This window comes from Oncorhynchus keta, unplaced genomic scaffold, assembly GCF_023373465.1.
Source record: "Oncorhynchus keta strain PuntledgeMale-10-30-2019 unplaced genomic scaffold, Oket_V2 Un_contig_3376_pilon_pilon, whole genome shotgun sequence".
Lineage (NCBI taxonomy): Eukaryota > Metazoa > Chordata > Actinopteri > Salmoniformes > Salmonidae > Oncorhynchus > Oncorhynchus keta.
The window spans coordinates 200,001-227,805 of record NW_026287222.1 but is presented as its reverse complement, the minus strand read 5'-3'; the positions used below and the strand labels follow the sequence as shown (position 1 = coordinate 227,805).

General features: G+C 49.6%; 1 protein-coding gene and 1 long non-coding RNA gene across 2 annotated transcripts in view; both read right to left on the bottom strand.

The window, feature by feature from the left end:
• Positions 1-27,805, bottom strand: part of LOC127923913 (zeta-sarcoglycan) — a 369,996-nt gene that overhangs the window by 322,953 nt on the left and 19,238 nt on the right. The gene's annotated exons all lie outside the window — the stretch shown is intronic.
• On the bottom strand, positions 10,938-12,464 carry LOC127923914 (uncharacterized). The gene is made up of 3 exons (XR_008116101.1): positions 12,054-12,464; positions 11,691-11,789; positions 10,938-11,643 (listed from the first exon to the last, which is right to left on the bottom strand). It is a non-coding gene; the product is annotated as an uncharacterized LOC127923914 (long non-coding RNA).

Below are 27,805 nucleotides of genomic sequence, written 5' to 3'. Positions count from 1 at the left end.
CAAGTCAGTGTGGAGGCTATATACAGGGGGCACCAGTACCAAGTCAGTGTGGAGGCTATATACAGGGGGCACCAGTACCGAGTCAGTGTGGAGGCTATATACAGGGGGCACCAGTACCAAGTCAGTGTGGAGGCTATATACAGGGGGCACCAGTACCGAGTCAGTGTGGAGGCTATATACAGGGGGTACCAGTACCGAGTCAGTGTGGAGGCTATATACAGGGGGTACCAGTACCGAGTCAGTGTGGAGGCTATATACAGGGGGTACCAGTACCGAGTCAGTGTGGAGGCTATATACAGGGGGCACCAGTACCGAGTCAGTGTGGAGGCTATATACAGGGTTTACCAGTACCGAGTCAGTGTGGAGGCTATATACAGGAGGTACCAGTACCGAGTCAGTGTGGAGGCTATATACAGGGGGTACCAGTACCGAGTCAGTGTGGAGGCTATATACAGGGGGTACCAGTACCGAGTCAGTGTGGAGGCTATATACAGGGGGCACCAGTACCAAGTCAGTGTGGAGGCTATATACAGGGGGCACCAGTACCGAGTCAGTGTGGAGGCTATATACAGGGGGTACCAGTACCGAGTCAGTGTGGAGGCTATATACAGGGGGTACCAGTACCGAGTCAGTGTGGAGGCTATATACAGGGGGTACCAGTACCGAGTCAGTGTGGAGGCTATATACAGGGGGCACCAGTACCGAGTCAGTGTGGAGGCTATATACAGGGGGTACCAGTACCGAGTCAGTGTGGAGGCTATATACAGGGGGTACCAGTACCGAGTCAGTGTGGAGGCTATATACAGGGGGCACCAGTACCGAGTCAGTGTGGAGGCTATATACAGGGGTACCAGTACCGAGTCAGTGTGGAGGCTATATACAGGGGGTACCAGTACCGAGTCAGTGTGGAGGCTATATACAGGGGGCACCAGTACCGAGTCAGTGTGGAGGCTATATACAGGGTTTACCAGTACCGAGTCAGTGTGGAGGCTATATACAGGGGTACCAGTACCGAGTCAGTGTGGAGGCTATATACAGGGGTACCAGTACCGAGTCAGTGTGGAGGCTATATACAGGGGGCACCAGTACCAAGTCAGTGTGGAGGCTATATACAGGGGCACCAGTACCGAGTCAGTGTGGAGGCTATATACAGGGGTACCAGTACCGAGTCAGTGTGGAGGCTATATACAGGGGCACCAGTACCGAGTCAGTGTGGAGGCTATATACAGGGGTACCAGTACCGAGTCAGTGTGGAGGCTATATACAGGGGGCACCAGTACCGAGTCAGTGTGGAGGCTATATACAGGGGCACCAGTACCGAGTCAGTGTGGAGGCTATATACAGGGGGCACCAGTACCGAGTCAGTGTGGAGGCTATATACAGGGGGTACCAGTACCGAGTCAGTGTGGAGGCTATATACAGGGGCACCAGTACCGAGTCAGTGTGGAGGCTATATACAGGGGGCACCAGTACCGAGTCAGTGTGGAGGCTATATACAGGGGGTACCAGTACCGAGTCAGTGTGGAGGCTATATACAGGGGTACCAGTACCGAGTCAGTGTGGAGGCTATATACAGGGGCACCAGTACCGAGTCAGTGTGGAGGCTATATACAGGGGGTACCAGTACCGAGTCAGTGTGGAGGCTATATACAGGGGGTACCAGTACCGAGTCAGTGTGGAGGCTATATACAGGGGGCACCAGTACCGAGTCAGTGTGGAGGCTATATACAGGGTTTACCAGTACCGAGTCAGTGTGGAGGCTATATACAGGGGGTACCAGTACCGAGTCAGTGTGGAGGCTATATACAGGGGGTACCAGTACCGAGTCAGTGTGGAGGCTATATACAGGGGGCACCAGTACCAAGTCAGTGTGGAGGCTATATACAGGGGGCACCAGTACCGAGTCAGTGTGGAGGCTATATACAGGGGGTACCAGTACCGAGTCAGTGTGGAGGCTATATACAGGGGGCACCAGTACCGAGTCAGTGTGGAGGCTATATACAGGGGTACCAGTACCGAGTCAGTGTGGAGGCTATATACAGGGGGCACCAGTACCGAGTCAGTGTGGAGGCTATATACAGGGGGCACCAGTACCGAGTCAGTGTGGAGGCTATATACAGGGGGTACCAGTACCGAGTCAGTGTGGAGGCTATATACAGGGGGCACCAGTACCGAGTCAGTGTGGAGGCTATATACAGGGTTTACCAGTACCGAGTCAGTGTGGAGGCTATATACAGGAGGTACCAGTACCGAGTCAGTGTGGAGGCTATATACAGGGGGTACCAGTACCGAGTCAGTGTGGAGGCTATATACAGGGGGTACCAGTACCGAGTCAGTGTGGAGGCTATATACAGGGGGCACCAGTACCGAGTCACTGTGGAGACTATATACAGGGGGTACCAGTACCGAGTCAGTGTGGAGGCTATATACAGGGGGCACCAGTACCGAGTCAGTGTGGAGGCTATATACAGGGGGCACCAGTACCAGAGTCAGTGTGGAGGCTATATACAGGGGCACCAGTACCGAGTCAGTGTGGAGGCTATATACAGGGGGTACCAGTACCGAGTCAGTGTGGAGGCTATATACAGGGGGCACCAGTACCGAGTCAGTGTGGAGGCTATATACAGGGAGGTACCTGGTACAGAGTCAGTGTGGAGGCTATATACAGGGGGCACTGGTACCGAGTCAGTGTGGAGGCTATATACAGGGGGCACCAGTACCGAGTCAGTGTGGAGGCTATATACAGGGGGCACCGGTACAGAGTCAGTGTGGAGGCTATATACAGGGGGCACCGGTACAGAGTCAGTGTGGAGGCTATATACAGGGAGGTACCGGTACAGAGTCAGTGTGGAGGCTATATACAGGGGGCACTGGTACAGAGTCAGTGTGGAGGCTATATACAGGGGGTACAGGTACAGAGTCAGTGTGGAGGCTATATACAGGGGGTACAGGTACAGAGTCAGTGTGGAGGCTATATACAGGGGGCACTGGTACAGAGTCAGTGTGGAGGCTATATACAGGGGGCACCGGTACAGAGTCAGTGTGGAGGCTATATACAGGGGGCACCAGTACCGAGTCAATGTGGAGGCTATATACAGGGGGCACCAGTACCAAGTCAGTGTGGAGGCTATATACAGGGGGCACCAGTACCAAGTCAGTGTGGAGGCTATATACAGGGGGCACCAGTACCGAGTCAGTGTGGAGGCTATATACAGGGGGCACCAGTACCAAGTCAGTGTGGAGGCTATATACAGGGGGCACCAGTACCGAGTCAGTGTGGAGGCTATATACAGGGGGCACCAGTACCAAGTCAGTGTGGAGGCTATATACAGGGGGCACCAGTACCGAGTCAGTGTGGAGGCTATATACAGGGGGCACCAGTACCGAGTCAGTGTGGAGGCTATATACAGGAGGTACCAGTACCGAGTCAGTGTGGAGGCTATATACAGGGGGCACCAGTACCAAGTCAGTGTGGAGGCTATATACAGGGGGCACCAGTACCAAGTCAGTGTGGAGGCTATATACAGGGGGCACCAGTACCGAGTCAGTGTGGAGGCTATATACAGGGGGCACCAGTACCAAGTCAGTGTGGAGGCTATATACAGGGGGCACCAGTACCGAGTCAGTGTGGAGGCTATATACAGGGGGCACCAGTACCAAGTCAGTGTGGAGGCTATATACAGGGGGCACCAGTACCGAGTCAGTGTGGAGGCTATATACAGGGGGCACCAGTACCGAGTCAGTGTGGAGGCTATATACAGGAGGTACCAGTACCGAGTCAGTGTGGAGGCTATATACAGGGGGCACCAGTACCAAGTCAGTGTGGAGGCTATATACAGGGGGCACCAGTACCGAGTCAGTGTGGAGGCTATATACAGGAGGTACCAGTACCGAGCCAGTGTGGAGGCTATATACAGGGGGTACCAGTACCGAGTCAGTGTGGAGGCTATATACAGGGGGCACCAGTACCGAGTCAGTGTGGAGGCTATATACAAGGGGGCACCGGTACAGAGTCAATGAGGAGGCTATATACAGGGGGCACCGGTACAGAGTCAGTGTGGAGGCTATATACAAGGGGGCACCGGTACAGAGTCAGTGTGGAGGCTATATACAGGGGGCACCGGTACAGAGTCAGTGTGGAGGCTATATACAGGGGGCACCGGTACAGAGTCAGTGTGGAGGCTATATACAAGGGGGCACCGGTACAGAGTCAGTGTGGAGGCTATATACAAGGGGGCACCGGTACAGAGTCAGTGTGGAGGCTATATACAAGGGGGCACCGGTACAGAGTCAGTGTGGAGGCTATATACAGGGGGTACCGGTACAGAGTCAGTGTGGAGGCTATATACAGGGGGCACCGGTACAGAGTCAGTGTGGAGGCTATATACAGGGGGCACCGGTACAGAGTCAGTGTGGAGGCTATATACAGGGGGTACAGGTACAGAGTCAGTGTGGAGGCTATATACAGGGGGTACAGGTACAGAGTCAGTGTGGAGGCTATATACAGGGGGTACAGGTACAGAGTCAGTGTGGAGGCTATATACAGGGGGCACCGGTACCGAGTCAGTGTGGAGGCTATATACAGGGGGGCACCAGTACCGAGTCAGTGTGGAGGCTATATACAGGGGGTACAGGTACAGAGTCAGTGTGGAGGCTATATACAAGGGGGCACCGGTACAGAGTCAGTGTGGAGGCTATATACAAGGGGGCACCGGTACAGAGTCAGTGTGGAGGCTATATACAAGGGGGCACCGGTACAGAGTCAGTGTGGAGGCTATATATAAGGGGGCACCGGTACAGAGTCAGTGTGGAGGCTATATACAAGGGGGCACCGGTACAGAGTCAGTGTGGAGGCTATATACAGGGGGTACCGGTACAGAGTCAGTGTGGAGGCTATATACAAGGGGGCACCGGTACAGAGTCAGTGTGGAGGCTATATACAGGGGGCACCGGTACAGAGTCAGTGTGGAGGCTATATACAGGGGGTACAGGTACAGAGTCAGTGTGGAGGCTATATACAGGGGGTACAGGTACAGAGTCAGTGTGGAGGCTATATACAGGGGGCACCGGTACAGAGTCAGTGTGGAGGCTATATACAGGGGGCACCAGTACCGAGTCAGTGTGGAGGCTATATACAGGGGTACAGGTACAGAGTCAGTGTGGAGGCTATATACAGGGGGGCACCGGTACAGAGTCAGTGTGGAGGCTATATACAGGGGCACCGGTACAGAGTCAGTGTGGAGGCTATATACAAGGGGCACCGGTACAGAGTCAGTGTGGAGGCTATATACAAGGGGCACCGGTACAGAGTCAGTGTGGAGGCTATATACAGGGGGCACCGGTACAGAGTCAGTGTGGAGGCTATATACAGGGGTACCGGTACAGAGTCAGTGTGGAGGCTATATACAAGGGGGCACCGGTACAGAGTCAGTGTGGAGGCTATATACAGGGGGACCGGTACAGAGTCAGTGTGGAGGCTATATACAGGGGGCACAGGTACAGAGTCAGTGTGGAGGCTATATACAGGGGGTACAGGTACAGAGTCAGTGTGGAGGCTATATACAGGGGGTACAGGTACAGAGTCAGTGTGGAGGCTATATACAGGGGGTACAGGTACAGAGTCAGTGTGGAGGCTATATACAAGGGGGCACCGGTACAGAGTCAGTGTGGAGGCTATATACAGGGGGCACCGGTACAGAGTCAGTGTGGAGGCTATATACAGGGGGTACAGGTACAGAGTCAGTGTGGAGGCTATATACAAGGGGGCACCGGTACAGAGTCAGTGTGGAGGCTATATACAGGGGGCACAGGTACAGAGTCAGTGTGGAGGCTATATACAGGGGGGCACCGGTACAGAGTCAGTGTGGAGGCTATATACAGGGGGGCACAGGTACAGAGTCAGTGTGGAGGCTATATACAGGGGGGCACAGGTACAGAGTCAGTGTGGAGGCTATATACAGGGGGGCACAGGTACAGAGTCAGTGTGGAGGCTATATACAGGGGTACAGGTACAGAGTCAGTGTGGAGGCTATATACAGGGGGTACAGGTACAGAGTCAGTGTGGAGGCTATATACAGGGGGTACAGGTACAGAGTCAGTGTGGAGGCTATATACAGGGGGCACCGGTACAGAGTCAGTGTGGAGGCTATATACAGGGGGGCACCGGTACAGAGTCAGTGTGGAGGCTATATACAGGGGGTACAGGTACAGAGTCAGTGTGGAGGCTATATACAAGGGGGCACCGGTACAGAGTCAGTGTGGAGGCTATATACAAGGGGGCACCGGTACAGAGTCAGTGTGGAGGCTATATACAGGGGCACAGGTACAGAGTCAGTGTGGAGGCTATATACAGGGGGCACCGGTACAGAGTCAGTGTGGAGGCTATATACAGGGGGCACCGGTACAGAGTCAGTGTGGAGGCTATATACAGGGGGCACCGGTACAGAGTCAGTGTGGAGGCTATATACAGGGGGCACCGGTACAGAGTCAGTGTGGAGGCTATATACAGGGGGCACCGGTACAGAGTCAGTGTGGAGGCTATATACAGGGGGCACCGGTACAGAGTCAGTGTGGAGGCTATATACAGGGGGCACCGGTACAGAGTCAGTGTGGAGGCTATATACAGGGGGCACCGGTACAGAGTCAGTGTGGAGGCTATATACAGGGGGGCAGGTACAGAGTCAGTGTGGAGGCTATATACAGGGGGTACAGGTACAGAGTCAGTGTGGAGGCTATATACAGGGGGCACAGAGTCAGGTACAGAGTCAGTGTGGAGGCTATATACAGGGGGCACAGGTACAGAGTCAGTGTGGAGGCTATATACAGGGGGCACAGGTACAGGTACAGAGTCAGTGTGTGGAGGCTATATACAGGGGGCACAGGTACAGAGTCAGTGTGGAGGCTATATACAGGGGGGCACAGGTACAGAGTCAGTGTGGAGGCTATATACAGGGGGTACCGGTACAGAGTCAGTGTGGAGGCTATATACAGGGGGTACAGGTACAGAGTCAGTGTGGAGGCTATATACAGGGGGCACCGGTACAGAGTCAGTGTGGAGGCTATATACAGGGGGGCACAGGTACAGAGTCAGTGTGGAGGCTATATACAGGGGGGCACAGGTACAGAGTCAGTGTGGAGGCTATATACAGGGGGTACAGGTCACAGAGGTCAGTGTGTGGAGGCTATATACAGGGGGTACAGGTACAGAGTCAGTGTGGAGGCTAATCTGTACAGTCAGTGTGTGGGGGGCTATATACAGAAGTGACTATGCATCGATAATAAACCAACAGCGGGTAGCAGCAGTGTGAGGCTATAGGGGGGTAGCAGCAGTGTAGAAGAGGGGGGTAGCAGCAGTGTCAAGAGAGGGGGTAGCAGCAGTGTAGAAGAGGGGGGGGTAATCAGCAGTGTAGAAGAGGGGGGGAGCAGCAGTGTAAAGAGAGGGGGGTAGCAGCAGTGTAGAAGAGAGGGGGGTAGCAGCAGTGTAGAAGAGGGGGGTAGCAGCAGTGTAGAAGAGAGGGGGTAGCAGCAGTGTAGAAGAGGGGGGTAGCAGCAGTGTAGAAGAGAGGGGGGTAGCAGCAGTGTAGAAGAGGGGGGTAGCAGCAGTGTAGAAGAGAGGGGGGTAGCAGCAGTGTAGAAGAGGGGGTAGCAGCAGTGTAGAAGAGAGGGGGGTAGCAGCAGTGTAGAAGAGAGGGGGGTAGCAGCAGTGTAGAAGAGAGGGGGGGTAGCGGCAGTGTAGAAGAGGGGGGTAGCAGCAGTGTAGAAGAGAGGGGGGTAGCAGCAGTGTAGAAGAGGGGGGTAGCAGCAGTGTAGAAGAGGGGGGTAGCAGCAGTGTAGAAGAGAGGGGGGGGGCAGCAGTGTAGAAGAGAGGGGGGGTAGCAGCAGTGTAGAAGAGAGGGGGGTAGCAGCAGTGTAGAAGAGAGGGGGGTAGCAGCAGTGTAGAAGAGAGGGGGGTAGCAGCAGTGTAGAAGAGAGGGGGGTAGCAGCAGTGTAGAAGAGAGGGGGGGGTAGCAGCAGTGTAGAAGAGGGGGGGTAGCAGCAGTGTAGAAGAGAGGGGGGTAGCAGCAGTGTAGAAGAGGGGGTAGCAGCAGTGTAGAAGAGAGGGGGGCAGCAGTGTAGAAGAGGGGGTAGCAGCAGTGTAGAAGGGGGGTAGCAGCAGTGTAGAAGAGAGGGGGGTAGCAGCAGTGTAGAAGAGGGGGTAGCAGCAGTGTAGAAGAGAGGGGGGTAGCAGCAGTGTAGAAGAGGGGGGCAGCAGTGTAGAAGGGGGGTAGCAGCAGTGTAGAAGAGGGGGTAGCAGCAGTGTAGAAGAGGGGGGTAGCAGCAGTGTAGAAGAGAGGGGGGTAGCAGCAGTGTAGAAGGGGGGTAGCAGCAGTGTAGAAGAGAGGGGGGGGTAGCAGCAGTGTAGAAGAGGGGGTAGCAGCAGTGTAGAAGAGAGGGGGTAGCAGCAGTGTAGAAGAGGGGGTAGCAGCAGTGTAGAAGGGGGGTAGCAGCAGTGTAGAAGAGGGGGGTAGCAGCAGTGTAGAAGAGAGGGGGGTAGCAGCAGTGTAGAAGAGAGGGGGGTAGCAGCAGTGTAGAAGAGGGGGTAGCAGCAGTGTAGAAGGGGGGTGGCAGCAGTGTAGAAGAGGGGGGTAGCAGCAGTGTAGAAGAGGGGGGCAGCAGTGTAGAAGGGGGGTAGCAGCAGTGTAGAAGGGGGGTAGCAGCAGTGTAGAAGAGGGGGGGGTAGCAGCAGTGTAGAGGGGGGGTAGCAGCAGTGTAGAAGGGGGGTAGCAGCAGTGTAGAAGAGGGTGGGGGTAGCAGCAGTGTAGAAGGGGGGTGGCAGCAGTGTAGAAGAGGGGGGTGGCAGCAGTGTAGAAGAGGGGGGTAGCAGCAGTGTAGAAGAGGGGGGTATCAGCAGTGTAGAGGGGGGGTAGCAGCAGTGTAGAAGGGGGGTAGCAGCAGTGTAGAAGAGGGGGGTAGCAGCAGTGTAGAAGGGGGGTAGCAGCAGTGTACAAGAGGGGGGTAGAAGCAAGAGGGGGGTGAAGCTGAGAAGCCATTTGGTCCTGGAATTGGCGCTCCGGTACCGCTTGCCATGCGATAGCAGAGAAAACAGTCTATAACTTGGGCAACTGGAGACAATTGTATGGACTTTCCTCTGACACTGCCTATTATATAGGTCCTGGATGACAGGAAGCTTGGCCCCAGATGACCGGGCCTCCATAATCACCTGACCTCAACCCAATTGAGATGGTCTTGGATGAGTTGGACCTCAGAGTGAAGGAAAAGCAGCCAACAAGAGCTCAACATAGAGTATGTGGGAACTTCCTTGTGAAGCTGGTTGAGAGAATGCCAACAGTGTGTAGAGCTGTCATCAAGGTAAAGGGTGACAACTCTGAAGAATCTAAATGTTTTTTTTGTTTTTTTTGGACTGGTACTGTATATTCACATGAATTGGATACAAAGGCGAGCACATATCTATAGCATACACACATTGTTTACAGCATTACATAACACACACACACACACACACACACACACACACACACACACACACACACACACACACACACACACACACACACACACACACACACACACACACACACACACACACACACACACACACACACACACACACACATTGTATATTTAATACACACACACATTGTATATTTAACAAGCACACATACACATCCTCACCCACACAGTAGATGAACACACACAGAGAAACTCTATTGCCATACACACCTACACATCTGTAGATGAATGTGACAAGACACACCTACACATCTCTAGATTTTAATGTCACAAGCAAGGGGATATACTGTATTTCTGCAGTGACAGTACTGCAGAAATCAGAGAGCCTCCAGTACACGCACACACACACACACACACACAGACACACACACACACAAGGCGGCAGAGATGCTATTAACAGGTAATTGCCTCTGAGGAGAGTCAGGAGGACATTTTCTCGGTGGGTCCTGCTACAGCCCTCCCTAATTAAAGCCCCTCACTTCCTCTAGTGACTGCTGCAGCTGCATCTCTCCCTCCATCCCTACCCCTCTCTCATCTCACCTTCTCTCTCCCTGCCTCGCCTCTCATATCTTTGCTCTCTACCTTCCTCTTTCATCTCTCCCTCTCTCCATCTCTCTTTCTTTATTTCTCTTGCTATTTATATGCTCAATCCCTCCCTCTTTCCCTCTTCCTCTCTCATCTCTTGCTTACCCCGCTCTCTTTTGCTACTCTCTCTTCTTAATCCCTCCCCCGTTCCCTTACTCTAGCTCAATCTCTCTCCCTCTAGCTCTCACACCCTCTCTCCCCCTCATTCACAATCTCCTGCTCCCTTCCTGATGTTTGTGTGGAGAGATTAGATCCAGGATCCTCTGATTCTTACAGACATTATGAGAGAGAGAGAGAGAGAGAGAGAGAGAGAGAGAGAGAGAGAGAGAGAGAGAGAGAGAGAGAGAGAGAGAGAGAGAGAGAGAGAGAGAGAGAGAGAGAGACGAGAGAGAAAGAGTTCACCTTTTATCTTTCTGGGACTCACAGCCGAGCTCAGTTGGAGCAATCTGTATAGCAACAACTCAGCTACAGCCCAGTGTTCTTCGAGCCGCGTGTTTAACAGCATCTGAACCACACCGCCACGAGTGTCACAGTACCAACACCGCAAGTCTACATCTTAGCATCTATTGTTGATGAAGAATTACAGCTCAGTGCTCAGTCCTCTCCTGTACTCCCTGTTCACCCAAGACTGCATGGCCATGCAAGACTCCAACACCTTCATGCAGACGACATGACGGGGGTAGGCCTGGTCACCGACGACAATAAGCCTATAGGGAGGTCAGAGACGTGGCAGTGTGGTGCCAGGACAACAACCTCTCCCTCAACATGAGCAAGACAAAGGAGATGATCGTAGACTACAGAAAAAGGAGGGCCGTGGACACCTCCATTCACATCGACGGGGCTGTAGTGGAGCGGGTCGAGAGCTTCAAGTTCTTTGGTGTCTACATCAATAACGCCTAGTCTCCCTCGGGAGGCTGAAAATATTTGGCACGGGCCTCAGGTCCTAAAAATGTTCTACAGCTGCACCACCGAGAACATCCTGACTGGTTGCGACACCACTTAGTATGGCAACTGCTCGGCAGTAGAGGGTAGTGGATACGGCCCAGTACGTCACTGGGGCCAAGCTTCCTGCCATCCAGAACCTCTAAACCAGGCGGTGTCAGAGGAAGGCTCTAAAAACTTTGAAAGACTCCAGCCACCCTCGTCGTAGACTGTTCTTTCTGCTACCGCACGGCAAGCGGTACCGGAGCGCCAAGTCTAGTTCCAAAAGGCTCCTACCTCCAAGCCATGAGATTGCTGAACAGCTCCTACCTCCAAGCCATGAGATTGCTGAACAGCTCCTACCTCCAAGCCATGAGACTGCTGAACAGCTCCTACCTCCAAGCCATGAGACTGCTGAACAGCTCCTACCTCCAAGCCATGAGACTGCTGAACAGCTCCTACCTCCAAGCCATGAGACTGCTGAACAGCTCCTACCTCCAAGCCATGAGACTGCTGAACAGCTCCTACCTCCAAGCCATGAGACTGCTGAACAGCTCCTACCTCCAAGCCATGAGACTGCTGAACAGCTCCTACCTCCAAGCCATGAGACTGCTGAACAGCTCCTACCTCCAAGCCATGAGACTGCTGCTCCTACCTCCAAGAACAGCTCCTACCTCCAAGCCATGAGACTGCTGAACAGCTCCTACCTCCAAGCCATGAGACTGCTGAACAGCTCCTACCTCCAAGCCATGAGACTGCTGAACAGCTCCTACCTCCAAACCATGAGACTGCTGAACAGCTCCTACCTCCAAGCCATGAGACTGCTGAACAGCTCCTACCTCCAAACCATGAGACTGCTGAACAGCTCCTACCTCCAAACCATGAGACTGCTGAACAGCTCCTACCTCCAAACCATGAGACTGCTGAACAGCTCCTACCTCCAAACCATGAGACTGCTGAACAGCTCCTACCTCCAAGCCATGAGACTGCTGAACAGCTCCTACCTCCAAACCATGAGACTGCTGAACAGCTCCTACCTCCAAGCCATGAGACTGCTGAACAGCTCCTACCTCCAAGCCATGAGACTGCTGAACAGCTCCTACCTCCAAGCCATGAGACTGCTGAACAGCTCCTACCTCCAAGCCATGAGACTGCTGAACAGCTCCTACCTCCAAGTTCAGTAGGCTCCATTCTGGCTCAATTGACTGGTTCAGTTCATTAGCCCCATTCTGGCTCAATTAACTGGTTCAGTTCAGTAGGCCCCATTCTGGCTCAGTTGACTGGTTCAGTTCAGTAGGCCCCATTCTGGCTCAGTTGACTGGTTCAGTTCATTAGCCCCATTCTGGCTCAATTGACTGGTTCAGTTCAGTAGGCCCCATTCTGGCTCAATTGACTGGTTCAGTTCAGTAGGCCCCATTCTGGCTCAGTTGACTGGTTCAGTTTAATAGGCCCCATTCTGGCTCAATTGACTGGTTCAGTTCAGTAAGCCCCATTCTGGCTCAGTTGACTGGTTCAGTTCAGTAGGCCCCATTCTAGCTCAATTGACTGGTTCAGTTCATTAGCCCCATTCTGGCTCAGTTGACTGGTTCAGTTCATTAGCCCCATTCTGGGTCACCTGACAGGTTCAGTTCAGTAGGCCCCATTCTGACCCAGTTGACTGGTTCAGTTCAGAAGGCCCCATTCTGACCCAGTTGACTGGTTCAGTTCAGAAGGCCCCATTCTGACCCAGTTGACTGGTTCAGTTCAGAAGGCCCCATTCTGACCCAGTTGACTGGTTCAGTTCAGAAAGACCCATTCTGGGTCACCTGACAGGTTCAGTTCAGTAGGCCCCATTCTGACCCAGTTGACTGGTTCAGTTCAGAAGGCCCCATTCTGACCCAGTTGACTGGTTCAGTTCAGAAGGCCCCATTCTGACCCAGTTGACTGGTTCAGTTCAGAAGGCCCCATTCTGACCCAGTTGACTGGTTCAGTTCAGAAGTCCCCATTCTGGGTCACCTGACAGGTTCAGTTCAGAAGGCCCCATTCTGACCCAGTTGACTGGTTCAGTTCAGAAGGCCCCATTCTGACCCAGTTGACTGGTTCAGTTCAGTAGGCCCCATTCTGACCCAGTTGACTGGTTCAGTTCAGAAGGCCCCATTCTGACCCAGTTGACAGGTTCAGTTCAGTAGGCCCCATTCTGACCCAGTTGACAGGTTCAGTTCAGTAGGCCCCATTCTGACCCAGTTGACTGGTTCAGTTCAGAAGGCCCCATTCTGACCCAGTTGACTGGTTCAGTTCAGTAGGCCCCATTCTGACCCAGTTGACTGGTTCAGTTCAGAAGGCCCCATTCTGACCCAGTTGACTGGTTCAGTTCAGAAGGCCCCATTCTGACCCAGTTGACTGGTTCAGTTCAGAAGGCCCCATTCTGACCCAGTTGACTGGTTCAGTTCAGTAGGCCCCATTCTGACTCAGTTGACTGGTTCAGTTCAGTAGGCCCCATTCTGACTCAGTTGACTGGCTCAGTTCAGTAGGCCCCATTCTGAATCAGTTGACTGGTTCAGTTCAGAAGGCCCCATTCTGACCCAGTTGACTGGTTCAGTTCAGAAGGCCCCATTCTGACCCAGTTGACTGGTTCAGTTCAGTAGGCCCCATTCTGACCCAGTTGACTGGTTCAGTTCAGTAGGCCCCATTCTGGCTCAGTTGACTGGTTCAGTTCAGAAGGCCCCATTCTGGCCCAGTTGACTGGTTCAGTTCAGTAGGCCCCATTCTGACCCAGTTGACTGGTTCAGTTCAGTAGGCCCCATTCTGACCCAGTTGACTGGTTCAGTTCAGAAGGCCCCATTCTGACCCAGTTGACTGGTTCAGTTCAGTAGGCCCCATTCTGACCCAGTTGACTGGTTCAGTTCAGAAGGCCCCATTCTGACCCAGTTGACTGGTTCAGTTCAGTAGGCCCCATTCTGACCCAGTTGACTGGTTCAGTTCAGTAGACCCCATTCTGACCCAGTTGACTGGTTCAGTTCAGAAGGCCCCATTCTGACCCAGTTGACTGGTTCAGTTCAGTAGGCCCCATTCTGACCCAGTTGACTGGTTCAGTTCAGTAGGCCCCATTCTGGCTCAGTTGACTGGTTCAGTTCAGAAGGCCCCATTCTGGCCCAGTTGACTGGTTCAGTTCAGTAGGCCCCATTCTGACCCAGTTGACTGGTTCAGTTCAGTAGGCCCCATTCTGACCCAGTTGACTGGTTCAGTTCAGAAGGCCCCATTCTGACCCAGTTGACTGGTTCAGTTCAGTAGGCCCCATTCTGACCCAGTTGACTGGTTCAGTTCAGAAGGCCCCATTCTGACCCAGTTGACTGGTTCAGTTCAGTAGGCCCCATTCTGACCCAGTTGACTGGTTCAGTTCAGTAGACCCCATTCTGACCCAGTTGACTGGTTCAGTTCAGTAGACCCCATTCTGACCCAGTTGACTGGTTCAGTTCAGTAGGCCCCATTCTGGCTCAGTTGACTGGTTCAGTTCAGAAGGCCCCATTCTGGCCCAGTTGACTGGTTCAGTTCAGTAGGCCCCATTCTGACCCAGTTGACTGGTTCAGTTCAGTAGGCCCCATTCTGACCCAGTTGACTGGTTCAGTTCAGAAGGCCCCATTCTGACCCAGTTGACTGGTTCAGTTCAGTAGGCCCCATTCTGACCCAGTTGACTGGTTCAGTTCAGAAGGCCCCATTCTGACCCAGTTGACTGGTTCAGTTCAGAAGGCCCCATTCTGACACAGTTGACTGGTTCAGTTCAGTAGGCCCCATTCTGACCCAGTTGACTGGTTCAGTTCAGTAGGCCCCATTCTGACCCAGTTGACTGGTTCAGTTCAGAAGGCCCAATTCTGACCCAGTTGACTGGTTCAGTTCAGTAGGCCTCATTCTGACCCAGTTGACTGGTTCAGTTCAGAAGGCCCCATTCTGACCCAGTTGACTGGTTCAGTTCAGAAGGCCCCATTCTGGCTCAGTTGACTGGTTCAGTTCAGTAGGCCCCATTCTGACCCAGTTGACTGGTTCAGTTCAGTAGGCCCCATTCTGACCCAGTTGACTGGTTCAGTTCAGAAGGCCCCATTCTGACCCAGTTGAATGAATGATGTTCATTTTCTTCGGCTGATCTACAATGTTCAATGAGTAAATCACGTTTGACGTGATCAACAGCAACGATAAAATGACCTCACAGAGGGAAACATTAACTCTGGAGTCTTCCAGGATCATTTAAAACTCAACATCAACTCTGTTACACACATGGCTGCTTATATTGGTTAGCATGTCTATACGGTTTGCAGGCCTACGTCACCTTGGTTCAACTGGGTAATAGCTCCGATTGCGTCATATTTATACGTTTACCACTGGGCAGCTAGACACCGTCTGGCCTTTCATCCACCACTTAAAATGATTGAGGTATAAAGAGCAAAGGGCCCTGGACACGTGTAGTCACAGTCAGACACACCTCCCAGTTTTCCCACCCATAGGTGTCCTGCCTAATAAGGCCCTTCCTGTCAAACCTCCCAGACAAACTGCTCAGGTGTATAGCGCCTAATAAGGTCGTCTTCCTGTCAAACCCCCCAGACAAACTGCCCAGAGGTATAGCGCCTAAAAAGGTCATCTTCCTGTCAAACGCCTGGAGCGCCACTCCATTTTCCTCCCTTCCCATTTCAGGATTTCCTGTTCAGGGTTTTTCGAGTGCACTTTAACAGCTTTCTCTGTCGAGAGAAGGAAGTTTGGGAGCACTGAGACGTAGCACACAACTACAGGTTGTGTGGACTGCTGAGAAAGCATTTAGCTTTATCCAGCTCTTTTAGATGGAGTGTTAGCATTGAGGCTAGCTGTCTTTTTTATTTTATTTAACCTTTATTTAATTAGTCAGTTAAGAACAAATTCTTATTTTCAATGTCTCACTAGTTGTGTAGAGAATTAAGGAATTAATGAAATCCCAGTTAGAGATAAAACATTTAGCTTGTTCCAAACTCTTCTAGTGAGGGCATTAGCCTCCAGCTAACTTTTCTCTCTTGCTTATGTCGGATTTGTGAGGAAAGGCGAAAACACTCAAGAGGCCTTGCCCTCCGTCAAGCATACCAATCGATCAAAAGGATGCGAGACAGACAGCCAGACAGCCAGACAGCCAGACAGAGCCAGACAGACAGACAGACAGACAGACAGACAGACAGACAGACAGACAGACAGACAGACAGACAGACAGACAGACAGACAGACAGAGGAATTCTTTAGAAGCCTCCTCTAGTCTAGCATGAGATTGTAGCGTAACTCAAGTTCTGGTACTGAGGACTTGGAAATAGAGTGCAATGAGCTTTCACAGGCTGACCGTAAATAACGGGCTGGAGCCGGAACTGTGTGAGTCAGTGTGTCAATACTGTGTGTGTGTGTGTGTGTGTGTGTGTGTGTGTGTGTGTGTGTGTGTGTGTGTGTGTGTGTGTGTGTGTGTGTGTGTGTGTGTGTGTGTGTGTGTGTGTGTGTGTGTGTGTGTGTGTGTGTGTGTGCGTTGAAGCCGAGGACATCACCCACTCACTGACCTTCCAGCTGCTCTGAGGCTGACGTGAGAGACATAGGTAGAGCTGGCCCATTGCACCAGAGTTATAGGCTACGTTACCATTCTCTACAGTAATCACTCATACACTTTCCTTGTGTATTTAAAGGCCCAGTGCTACGAGGTTGGAATAATACTGTCAAATTGTGAAAATGAATACCCTTTTAGTGTAAGAGCTCTTTGAAAAGACCGCCTGAAATTTTTGCATGTTTTTAGGAAATCGCCTGGCGGTAAGGTCAGAGGTCGGCAACCTTTTTTGTGTGGAGTGCCAATTGACAATTTATCCTACCATTTCTAACATTCTGCGTGCCAGTTATGATTTTCATATGTGCATTACAACTAATTGTGTCTATTGAATATATAATTGCCCAAAACGGAATAATTCCATGACTCGCAAAACAGAGGCGGGTCCATTAGCACCACGGAGCTCCACTATAGGCCTACCTGCATCAGATGACCTCCTTTTAAAATGCATCTATAGATCTTAGTACTGCACTTCCTGATGGTCGCCATTGTTTAGTGGAGTTTGTTTGACAAGAGTCCTTGATGATTGTAAGTCATTATTTTGGTGTTATGCCTCTTATTCCATTGCATTATGTGTATTTGTCTGACCTGCAGCTGTGGTCAGCAGTTTTAATGTGATGGTCATATTCATTTTGTCTGCATTTGAAGTCAGACTTATTATGACTTGATTGCCTGTGGTAGTGGCTTTTCGTACACTACAGTTCAAAAGTTTGGGGTCCCTTAGAAATGTCCTTGTTTTTTAAAGAAATGCACATTTTTTGCCATTAAAATAAACATCAAATTGATCAGAAATACAGTGTAGACATTGTTAATGTTGTAAATGATTATTGTAGCTGGAAACAGCAGATTTGTTATGGAATATCTACATAGGCGTACAGAGGCCCATTATCAGAAACCATCACTCCTGTGTTCCAATGGCACGTTGTGTTAGCTAATCCAAGTTAATCATTTTAAAAAGGCTAATTAATCATTAGAAAACCCTGAAAACTGTTGTTCTGATTAAAGAAGCAATAAAACTTTAGACTAGTTGAGTATCTGGAGCATCAGCATTTGTGGGTTCGATTACAGGTTCAAAATGGCCAGAAACAAAGATCTTTCTTCTGAAACTCGTCAGTCTATTCTTGTTCTGAGAAATGAAGGCTATTCGATGCAAGAAATTGCCAAGAAACTGAAGATCGTTTACAATGCTGTGTACTACACCCGTCATAGTACAGCACAAACTGGCTCTAACTAGAATAGAGAGAGAAGTGGGAGGCCTCGGTGCACAACTGAGCAAGAGGACAAGTATATTAGAGTGTCTAGTTTGAGAAACACACCTCACAAATCCTCAACTGGTAGCTATATTAAATAGTACCCGCAAAACACAGTCTCAACGTCAACAGTGAAGAGGCGACTCCGGGATTCTGGCCTTCTATGCAGAGTGTCAAAGAAAAAGCCATATCTCAGACTGGCCAATAAAAATCAAAAATTAAGATGGGCAAAAGAACATAGATAGTGGACGGAGGAAGATTGGAAAAAAAGTGTTATGGACAGATTAATCTAAGTTTGAGGTGTTCAGATCACAAAGAAGAACATTTGTGAGACACAGAAAAAATGAAAAGATGCTGGAGGAGTGCTTGACGCCATCTGTCAAGCATGGTGGAGGCAATGTGATGGGCTGGGGAAGCTTTGGTGGTGGTAAAGTGGGAGCTTTGTACAGGGTAAAACGGATCTTGAAGAAGGAAGGCTATCACTCCATTTTGCAACACCATGCCATACCTTACCCTGTGGACGGTGCTTAATTGGAGCCAATTTCCTCCTACAACAGGATAATGACCCAAAGCACAGCTCCAAACTATGCAATAACTATTTAGGGAAGAAGCAGTCAGCTGGTATTCTGTCTATAGAGGAGTGGCCAGCACAGTCACCGGATCTCAACCCTACTGAGCTGTTGTGGGAGCAGCTTGACCGCATGGTACGTAAGAAGTGCCCATCAAACCAATCCAACTTGTGGGAGGTGCTTCAGGAAGCATGGGGTGAAATCTCTTCAGATTACCTAAACAAATTGACAACTAATTTAGAATGCCAAAGGTCTGCAAGGCTGTAATTGCTGCAAATGGAGGATTCTTTGAAGAAAGGACACAATTATTATTTCAATGAAAAATCATTATTTATAACCTTTTCAACATCTTGACTATATTTCCTATTAATTTTGCAACTCATTTCATGCATGTTTTCATATATATATATATATATATTTATTTTTTCCGGGGTGGCTTGCCAAACCTTGGCTTGCCAAGGCGAATACCCTCCCGTGCCAAGGCCTGCCAGTGTGCCTTAGGTTGCCGACCCCTGTAATAGACCAATAAGAAAGACATTTCCAAACCTCTCTGCCAATAACAGCTAGTTTTCAGTTTTCCCCTCCCCACTCAGACCAATCCCAGACAGTCCTAGCCAAATTGTAGCTCTTCGCTAAAAAGCTATTTTTGTTTATTTTTGATCATTTTAATTGAAACAAAATCACATTAAGGTACTTAATTGTTACGCAGAAATGATTTGATATTGAGATAGAAAACGCTGCATTGGACATTTTAAAGAAATGGATCGCTATTGGTTTAATTAATATGGTGGAAACTCCCTCCAGTCATGCTTGTACTAATCAAAATATTGTAAAAGCATGAGGGGGAGTGATGAACGAGTCCACACTCCTGGAGTAGGGTATAGAGAAACAGAACACAGTCATTGTATGGAGAGTTTGGCTATCTTGAATCAGCTGGACGCCATCTTTGTTCCACCTGAGTACTCCGTTCATTGAAGTATAATGGTTACGCTATTGGCTCTCTCTCCAATTCCACTCCTTCAGGCTGGACGGCTCTAGACTCCAGCTCTCATGTGAACAGAATTCATTGTTCAGGATCGGCGTTCCGGCAACGGGACAGTTGTAAATCATGCAGCGCGTTATGTCAAGAACGCAGATTTTAGAGAAACAACAAATGACGGTACAAACAGTATACGTGTCTTATATCGGCTGAAAGCTTAAATTCTTGTTAATATAACTGCACTGTCCAATTTACAGTAGATATTACTGAGAAAGAAATGCCATGCTATTGTTTGAGGAGAGCTCCTAACAACAAAACACTTTTTTCACCGCGACAGGTTTGATAAATTCACCTCTGAAGGTCAAATGTGTACTTACATTCTGAAATCTTTCTCTGATTTATCATCGAAAGGGTCCCAGAGATAACATCAAGTGTTGATTTGTTAGATAAAATCCTTTTTCATATCCTAAAAAGGTCTATATTGCATGATTTTGTATTTCCACTCTTTCAATTTGCAAAGAAAGGAATCTGTGAAATCACATTCGTATCTATTCCTCAAAGATCCTAGAAGGTAACAAGACTTCACTATTTCATTAGGGGTGTAGTATATCCTATAGGACACCATGTTTGGTCAGAGAGCGACACCTTCATGGCACACCGATGCCGAAGGCCATCACTTGAACGACTATCTTTGTCAAATAAGCACCAATCGGGGTCAAACAAAGCTAGCTAGATAGCCAATGAGCTGAGCTTTATCGGAAACCATGTATATGTCATAAAATATAGCTACTAACCTTGTATGACAGCATGCCTTTTCATTTTGGACAAAAATTATAAGGATATTCAGAGTTATGAAGTTATGAAAACTGGTTGTTTTGCAAATGTTGAACTTATAATATGGCCACTAATATGAATAAACCTAAATCAAAGTCCAAGTATGCAGATTTGATTATATTCTTGCAAAAAAATGGAATATGAATGTAAATGTCTCCTTTATGATTTGCCCAAATGTACCTGGGGACGTCACACTAAAATTCTTGTAGTTCGGTCATACTTCAAGTTATCCATCTGAAACTTTGCACATACACTGTGGGCACTATCAGAATTACAACCAGAGTGATGGCTAGAACTATGACCTTTCTCTTGCATTTCAAAGATGGTGGTAGAGAAAGACCAGTTGGTTTTATCTTTGTATTTTCTTCTACCAGATCTAATGTGTTATATTCTCCTACATTCAATTCACATTTCCACAAACTTCAATGTGTTTCCTTTCAAATGGCAGCAATAATATGCATAGCCTTGCTTCAGGGCCTGAGCTACAGGCAGTTATATTTGGGTATGTCATTTAGGCAAAAATTGGAAGAAAAAAAAAGGAGGGGGGGGCTATCCTTAAAGGTTGTAAACAAGTTCTCCTAATTCTGTATATTATCTGCAGACAAAACACACACGCACACCCACACACACAAAATATATTCAAGTAGACATTCACTGTCTTCTTGGTAAGCAACTAAGTGTAGATTTTCCACGGTGTAGATTTGAGCTTGTGTTTTAGGTTATTGACCTGCTGAAAAGTGAATTCATCTCCCAGTATGTGGTGGAAAGCAGACTGAACCAGGTATTCCTCTAGGATTTTGTCTGTGCTTAGCTCCATTCATACATTTTTTTATCCTGAAAACCCCCAGTCCTTAACAATTACAAGCATACCCATAACATGATATGAAGAGTGGTAATGGATTGGATTGGATTTTGCCCAAACATAACATGTTGTGTTCAGGACATAAAGTGAATTGCTTTATCACATGTTTTGTTGTTTTACTTTAGTGCCTTGTTGCAAACAGGATGCATGTTTTAGAATATTTTTATTCTGTACAGGCTTCCTTCTTTTCACTCTGTCAATTAGGTTAGTATTGGGAGTAACTACAATTTTGTTGATCCATCCTCAGTTTTCTCCTATCACAGCCTTTGAAGAACGGTAACTGTTTTAAAGTCACCATTGGCCTCATGGTAAAATCCCTGAGCGGTTTCCTTCCTCTCCGGCAACCGAGTTAGGAAGTACGCCTGTATTTTTGTAGTGACTGGGTGTATTGATACACCATCCAAAGTGTAATAACTTCACCATGCTCAAAAGGGAGTTCAACTTCTGCGTTTTTCTACCAATAGCTGCCCTTCTTTGCGAGGCATTGGAAAACCTCCCTGTTCTTTGTGGTTGAATCTGTGTTTGAAATTCACTGTCTGACTGAGGGACCTCACAACTAATCGTATGAGTGGGGTACAGAGATGAGGTAGTCATTCAAAAATCAGGTTAAACACTATTATTGTACACAGAGTGAGTACATGCAACTTATTATGTGACTTCTTAAGCACATTTTAACTTATTGACTCAAGACATTTTGCATTTACATTTGCAATTTTTGTAAAAATATAATTAAATACTATTCCACTTTGACATTATAGAGTATTGTGTGCAGGCCAGTGACAAAAAAATCCACATTGAATCCATTTAAAATGCAGGCTGTAACACAACTAAATGTGGAAAAATCAAAGGGTGTGTTCAGTGATGGGTGAAAAAGCAAACTCACTAATCACCCATCACACAAATGTACACACACACACACACACACACCTTTGATCAACTGCATGGCTCACGGCTAAACCGCTCCTTGGTCAGAGATGGATGAAAGACCATGTACTCTAGCTCTCTAATCACTGTGCATACACACACATACACATGTTGATATGGACACACACACACAAACTTTCTTTATATATATATATATATATATATATATATATATATATCTCTCTCTCTCTCATATTCTTTCTCTCTCTCTCTCACTCTCACACACACACACACACACACACACACACACACACACACACACACACACACACACACACACACACACACACACACACACACACACACACACACACACACACACACACACACACACACACACACACACACACACACACACACACACACACACACACACACACACACACACACAGGATGTGTGGATCAAACTGTGAGTCTAGATGTAGAGCTCCCTTCTCTCCCTCCACAGTTAGGATCAAACTGTGAGTCTAGATGTAGGGCTCCCTTCGCTCCCTCTACAGTTAGTATCAAACTAGAAGTCTACATGTAGAGCTCCTTTCTCTCCCTCCACAGGTAGGATCAAACTAGAAGTCTACATGTAGAGCTCCCTTCTCTCCCTCCACAGTTAGGATCAAACTAGGAGTCTACATGTAGAGCTCCCTTCTCTCCCTCCACAGGTAGGATCAAACTGTGAGTCTACATGTAGAGCTCCCTTCTCTCCCTCCAGTTAGGATCAAACTAGAAGTCTACATGTAGAGCTCCCTTCTCTCCCTCCACAGGTAGGATCAAACTGTGAGTCTACATGTAGAGCTCCCTTCTCTCCCTCCACAGTTAGGATCAAACTAGAAGTCTACACGTAGAGCTTCCTTCTCTCCCTCCACAGTTAGGATCAAACTAGAAGTCTACATGTAGAGCTCCCTTCTCTCCCTCCACAGTTAGGATCAAACTAGAAGTCTACATGTAGAGCTCCCTTCTCTCCCTCCACAGTTAGGATCAAACTAGAAGTCTACATGTAGAGCTCCCTTCTCTCCCTCCACAGGTAGGATCAATGCCAGCCTTTATCTTCTTTTGTCTCCTCTTGATAAAGACCTCTCATCTTCCTGACACATAGAGAGAGGGGAACATGGGATAGAACCTTGGAAACAATTCCATGCCCTACTTTATTTCTCTGCTTCTCTTGATCTCTCTGCTCTCCCTCCCCTCCTCTTCTCTCCCTCCCCTCCTCTTCTCTCCCTCCCCTCATCTTCTCTCCCTCCCCTCGTCTTCTCTCCCTCCCCTCGTCTTCTCTCCCTCCCCTCGTCTTCTCTCCCTCCCCTCCTCTTCTCTCCCTCCCCTCCTCTTCTCTTCCTCATGAGAAAACACTTGTGCGTATGTGTAGGAGGGAGATTGGGAGGTTGGGATATTATTTTCAATGAGAGGTAGAGAGAGAGAGAACGAGAGGAAGAGGAGAAAGAGAGAGATTCAAACATCAACTTTATTTATCTCAAATACTTACTGTACATCATTAAAACAAACATTATTTAATTTGGCTACAGTATACTGAGGCCCTGCAACATATAGGTTCACAGCAAACCTCAGTTCACCTTAGCTGATGCCGCACCCTCAAACAACACTAAAGCCCTGCTAACCTCGTCTACATCTTCCTCCCCTCTAACAAACACTGTTACATCATCAGAATAGCAGCAGGTAGCCAAGTGGTCAGAGTGTTGGGCCAGAAACCGAAAGGTTTCTAAACCAAATCCCTGAGCTGACAAGGTACAAATCTGTCGATCTGCCCCTGAACAAGGCAGTTAACACACTGTTCTTAGGCCGTCAAAGTAAATAAGAATTTGTTCTTAACTGACTTGCCTAGTTAAATAAAGGTAAAATAAAAAATAAGCAGACGATGAAACCGTCTCCCCACCTAGTGCCCCTGGAACCGACGTCCCCTGCAGCATCTCCCTCAGCCTATACAGCAGTGGTTCTCTGGCTCCTGCCTAACCTGCCTAATCCCTGTCCTAACTGGGACTGACGTTCCCTGCAGCATCTCCCTCAGCCTATACAGCAGTGGTTCTCTGGCTCCTGCCTAACCTGCCTAATCCCTGTCCTAACTGGGACTGGCCGGCTCAAGTCCTGATCACACATCCTAGTGATGTCTATCACATCTCTCAAAGAAACAAGTTGTCCAGAGTATGCCTGGTCCTGTGAACTATTTTGTCCAAACAACCTTTCAGCCGATTTGCCAAACACTTCAACAGTATTTTGTAATCCAAGCAGAGCAACGATACTGGCCTCGTTACTCAATAGAGCTAGGTCCCCCTTCTTCAGCAGTAGTGACAGCCCTGCCCACTGGCAGCTGACTGGTAGTACTGAGCGCTCAAAGGACTCCCGAAAGACATCTAAGAGGTCCCTCCCCAATACACCACAGAAACATTTATAAAACTCAGCTGTCAGTCCATCGACCCCTGGCGCACGGCCTGGGGAGAGCTGCTGCACAGCCGCTGTTAGTTCCTGAGATGAAAAATCACCCTCCAGCCCAGCAATCTGCTCAGGCCCGAGCTTAGGCATCCCCTGTAGAATCTGCTGAGCGCACTGTGGATCAGTGTTGCTGCCACCGTACAGGTCTGCGTAGAAGTCCATAATCAACCTCCTCATCGCCGCTGGAGACCCCATCAGGCACCCTGAAGGACGCCGCTGGAGACCCCATCAGGCACCCTGAAGGACGTCGCTGGAGACCCCGTCAGGCACCCTGAAGGACGCCGCTGGAGACCCCATCAGGCACCCTGAAGGACGCCGCTGGAGACCCCATCAGGCACCCTGAAGGACGCCGCTGGAGACCCCATCAGGCACCCTGAAGGACGCCGCTGGAGACCCCATCAGGCACCCTGAAGGACGCCGCTGGAGACCCCGTCAGGCACCCTGAAGGACGCCGCTGGAGACCACGTCAGGCACCCTGAAGGACGCCGCTGGAGACCCCGTCAGGCACCCTGAAGGACGCCGCTGGAGACCACGTCAGGCACCCTGAAGGACGCCGCTGGAGACCCCGTCAGGCACCCTGAAGGACGCCGCTGGAGACCACGTCAGGCACCCTGAAGGACGCCGCTGGAGACCCCGGCACCCTGAAGGACGCACCCTGAAGGACGCCGCTGGAGACCACGTCAGGCACCCTGAAGGACGCCGCTGGAGACCCCGTCAGGCACCCTGAAGGACGCCGCTGGAGACCCCGTCAGGCACCCTGAAGGACGCCGCTGGAGACCCCGTCAGGCACCCTGAAGGACGCCGCTGGAGACCACGTCAGGCACCCTGAAGGACGCCGCTGGAGACCACGTCAGGCACCCTGAAGGACGCCGCTGGAGACCACGTCAGGCACCCTGAAGGACGCCGCTGGAGACCCCGTCAGGCACCCTGAAGGACGCCGCTGGAGACCCCGTCAGGCACCCTGAAGGATGCCGCTGGAGACCACGTCAGGCACCCTGAAGGACGCCGCTGGAGACCACGTCAGGCACCCTGAAGGACGCCGCAGGTGGAACGTCAGCTTTTTGCTGCGCCCACTTCTTCTCCAGGCTGAAGAGGAACACACTCGGAGGACACTCCCTTCGCCCATGTCCAGCTCCTCACGCCCTGATGTCCCTCCACATATGTACCAATCCATACTGTTCTAACATACGGGTAAAAGCACCCCCGAATGTGGATGAGCTTCCGCCCAGTTCCTATCCAGTGTGTAGTCTGTCGTACAGTTCCACAACCAGAAGAGGTAAACAGACAAGGGGAAGAAACGTTCATGTCATTTATTGTTAACTTTTCTTTTCTACCATTGTCTTCCCTTTTGACTGCACCTTTTCCTTTCCTTACTGCTGAGACGTGGCCATTCAGACGCCAACGTTGCAATTCCGATAGTTGGGGTTGAGTCTGGACCCAAGGTGGAGGCAGAGGCTGCCCAGAATCCGCCAGCCTGCTCTCAGATCTGGAGCCAGACGTGACAGAGGATCCATCAGCGCCCTGCTCGCCCCGCTTCCTGTGCGTGCATGCGTGCTGCTTACGTCCAATCTCCCCTCAATCAAAACACCTAGGACTTCCTGTAGTCACATAAACCATGCAGGCTTTCCCCTCAAACCTCACCTGGTACGAAATATCTAAAGTTTGTGTTTGTGAGTCTAAAAAGATGAAAACTTTCCTTCTACAAGCGCTAACATGTTTCAACAGTGGGTTTTTACACATTTTTACACATAACTCTCTCATTGGGCTGATAAATGTCCAGTAACGTGCGAGCTCTTGCATCAGGTCGCCATCAGGAATGAACAGTGGTAAATTGGATAGAGCAACCCTCGTAGCTGGAGAGAACAGTGGTAAATTGGATAGAGCAACCCTCATAGCTGGAGAGAACAGTGGTAAATTGAATACAGCAACCCTCGTAGCTGGAGAGAACAGTGGTAAATTGAATACAGCAACCCTCGTAGCTGGAGAGAACAGTGGTAAATTGAATACAGCAACCCTCGTAGCTGGAGAGAACAGTGGTAAATTGGATACAGCAACCCTCGTAGCTGGAGAGAACAGTGGTAAATTGGATACAGCAACCCTCGTAGCTGGAGAGAACAGTGGTAAATTGGATATAGCAACCCTCGTAGCTGGAGAGAACAGTGGTAAATTGGATATAGCAACCCTCGTAGCTGGAGAGAACAGTGGTAAATTGGATATAGCAACCCTCGTAGCTGGAGAGAACAGTGGTAAATTGGATACAGCAACCCTCCAGTGGTAAATTGGATATAGCAACCCTCGTAGCTGGAGAGAACAGTGGTAAATTGGATAGAGCAACCCTCGTAGCTGGAGAGAACAGTGGTAAATTGGATACAGCAACCCTCGTAGCTGGAGAGAACAGTGGTAAATTGGATATAGCAACCCTCGTAGCTGGAGAGAACAGTGGTAAATTGGATATAGCAACCCTCGTAGCTGGAGAGAACAGTGGTAAATTGGATACAGCAACCCTCAGTAGCTGGAGAGAACAGTGGTAAATTGGATACAGCAACCCTCGTAGCTGGAGAGAACAGTGGCGTAATTTGCAAAAAGACATCATTTAGAGTAACATGTGTCTCGACCATCCTGTTGATGAGGCACTCCTCTTTCAGAAACACAGCCAATGCTTTATTCATTCGCGAAGCAGTTGAAAGATTTTCATGGCCAACTTGTTCTAATACAATCATGCAGGGTAAAAAATATATAGAAATAAGAACAGAAAACCCTCTCACAACCCGCACACCAACAACTCCCGAGAGAGAGAGCGAGAGAGAGAGAGAGAGCATGTGAGCAATAGAGAGAGGGAGGGAGTGGAGAAGACAAGAGAAAGCAATATAGGGAGAGAAAGAGAGAATGTGGGATGCAGAGCCTGCTCGGGGCGGTCATCGAACAGCAGCAAAGGCACTACTTGGCTTCTATTTTGAGTCACTGCTTAAGTTGAGGTCAGTGCTTCTCTCTGGATGCGTCCCAAATTGCACCCTATTAGCCACATAGTGCACTACCTTTGACCAGCCCTATGGGCCCTGATCACAAGTAGTGAACTATAAAGGGAGTAGGTTGCCATTTGGGGGACAGCCTCTGGCAGAGCAGCATGTTAATTAGACTGAAGAGGTGGAAAGGGAGGAGGAGGAGGAGAGGAGGGATGAAGGGGAGGGAGGGCTCAGAGACAGAAAAAGCACTCTCATTCTCAACCACTGGTTTAGTGGCTATGCAGAAAGAGAAGGAGGAGGAGAAGAGAGAGAGAGAGAGAGAGAGAGAGAGAGAGAGAGAGAGAGAGAGAGAGAGAGGAGCGAGAAGATAGGGGGGAGAGGGAGGGAGGAGGAGGAGAGA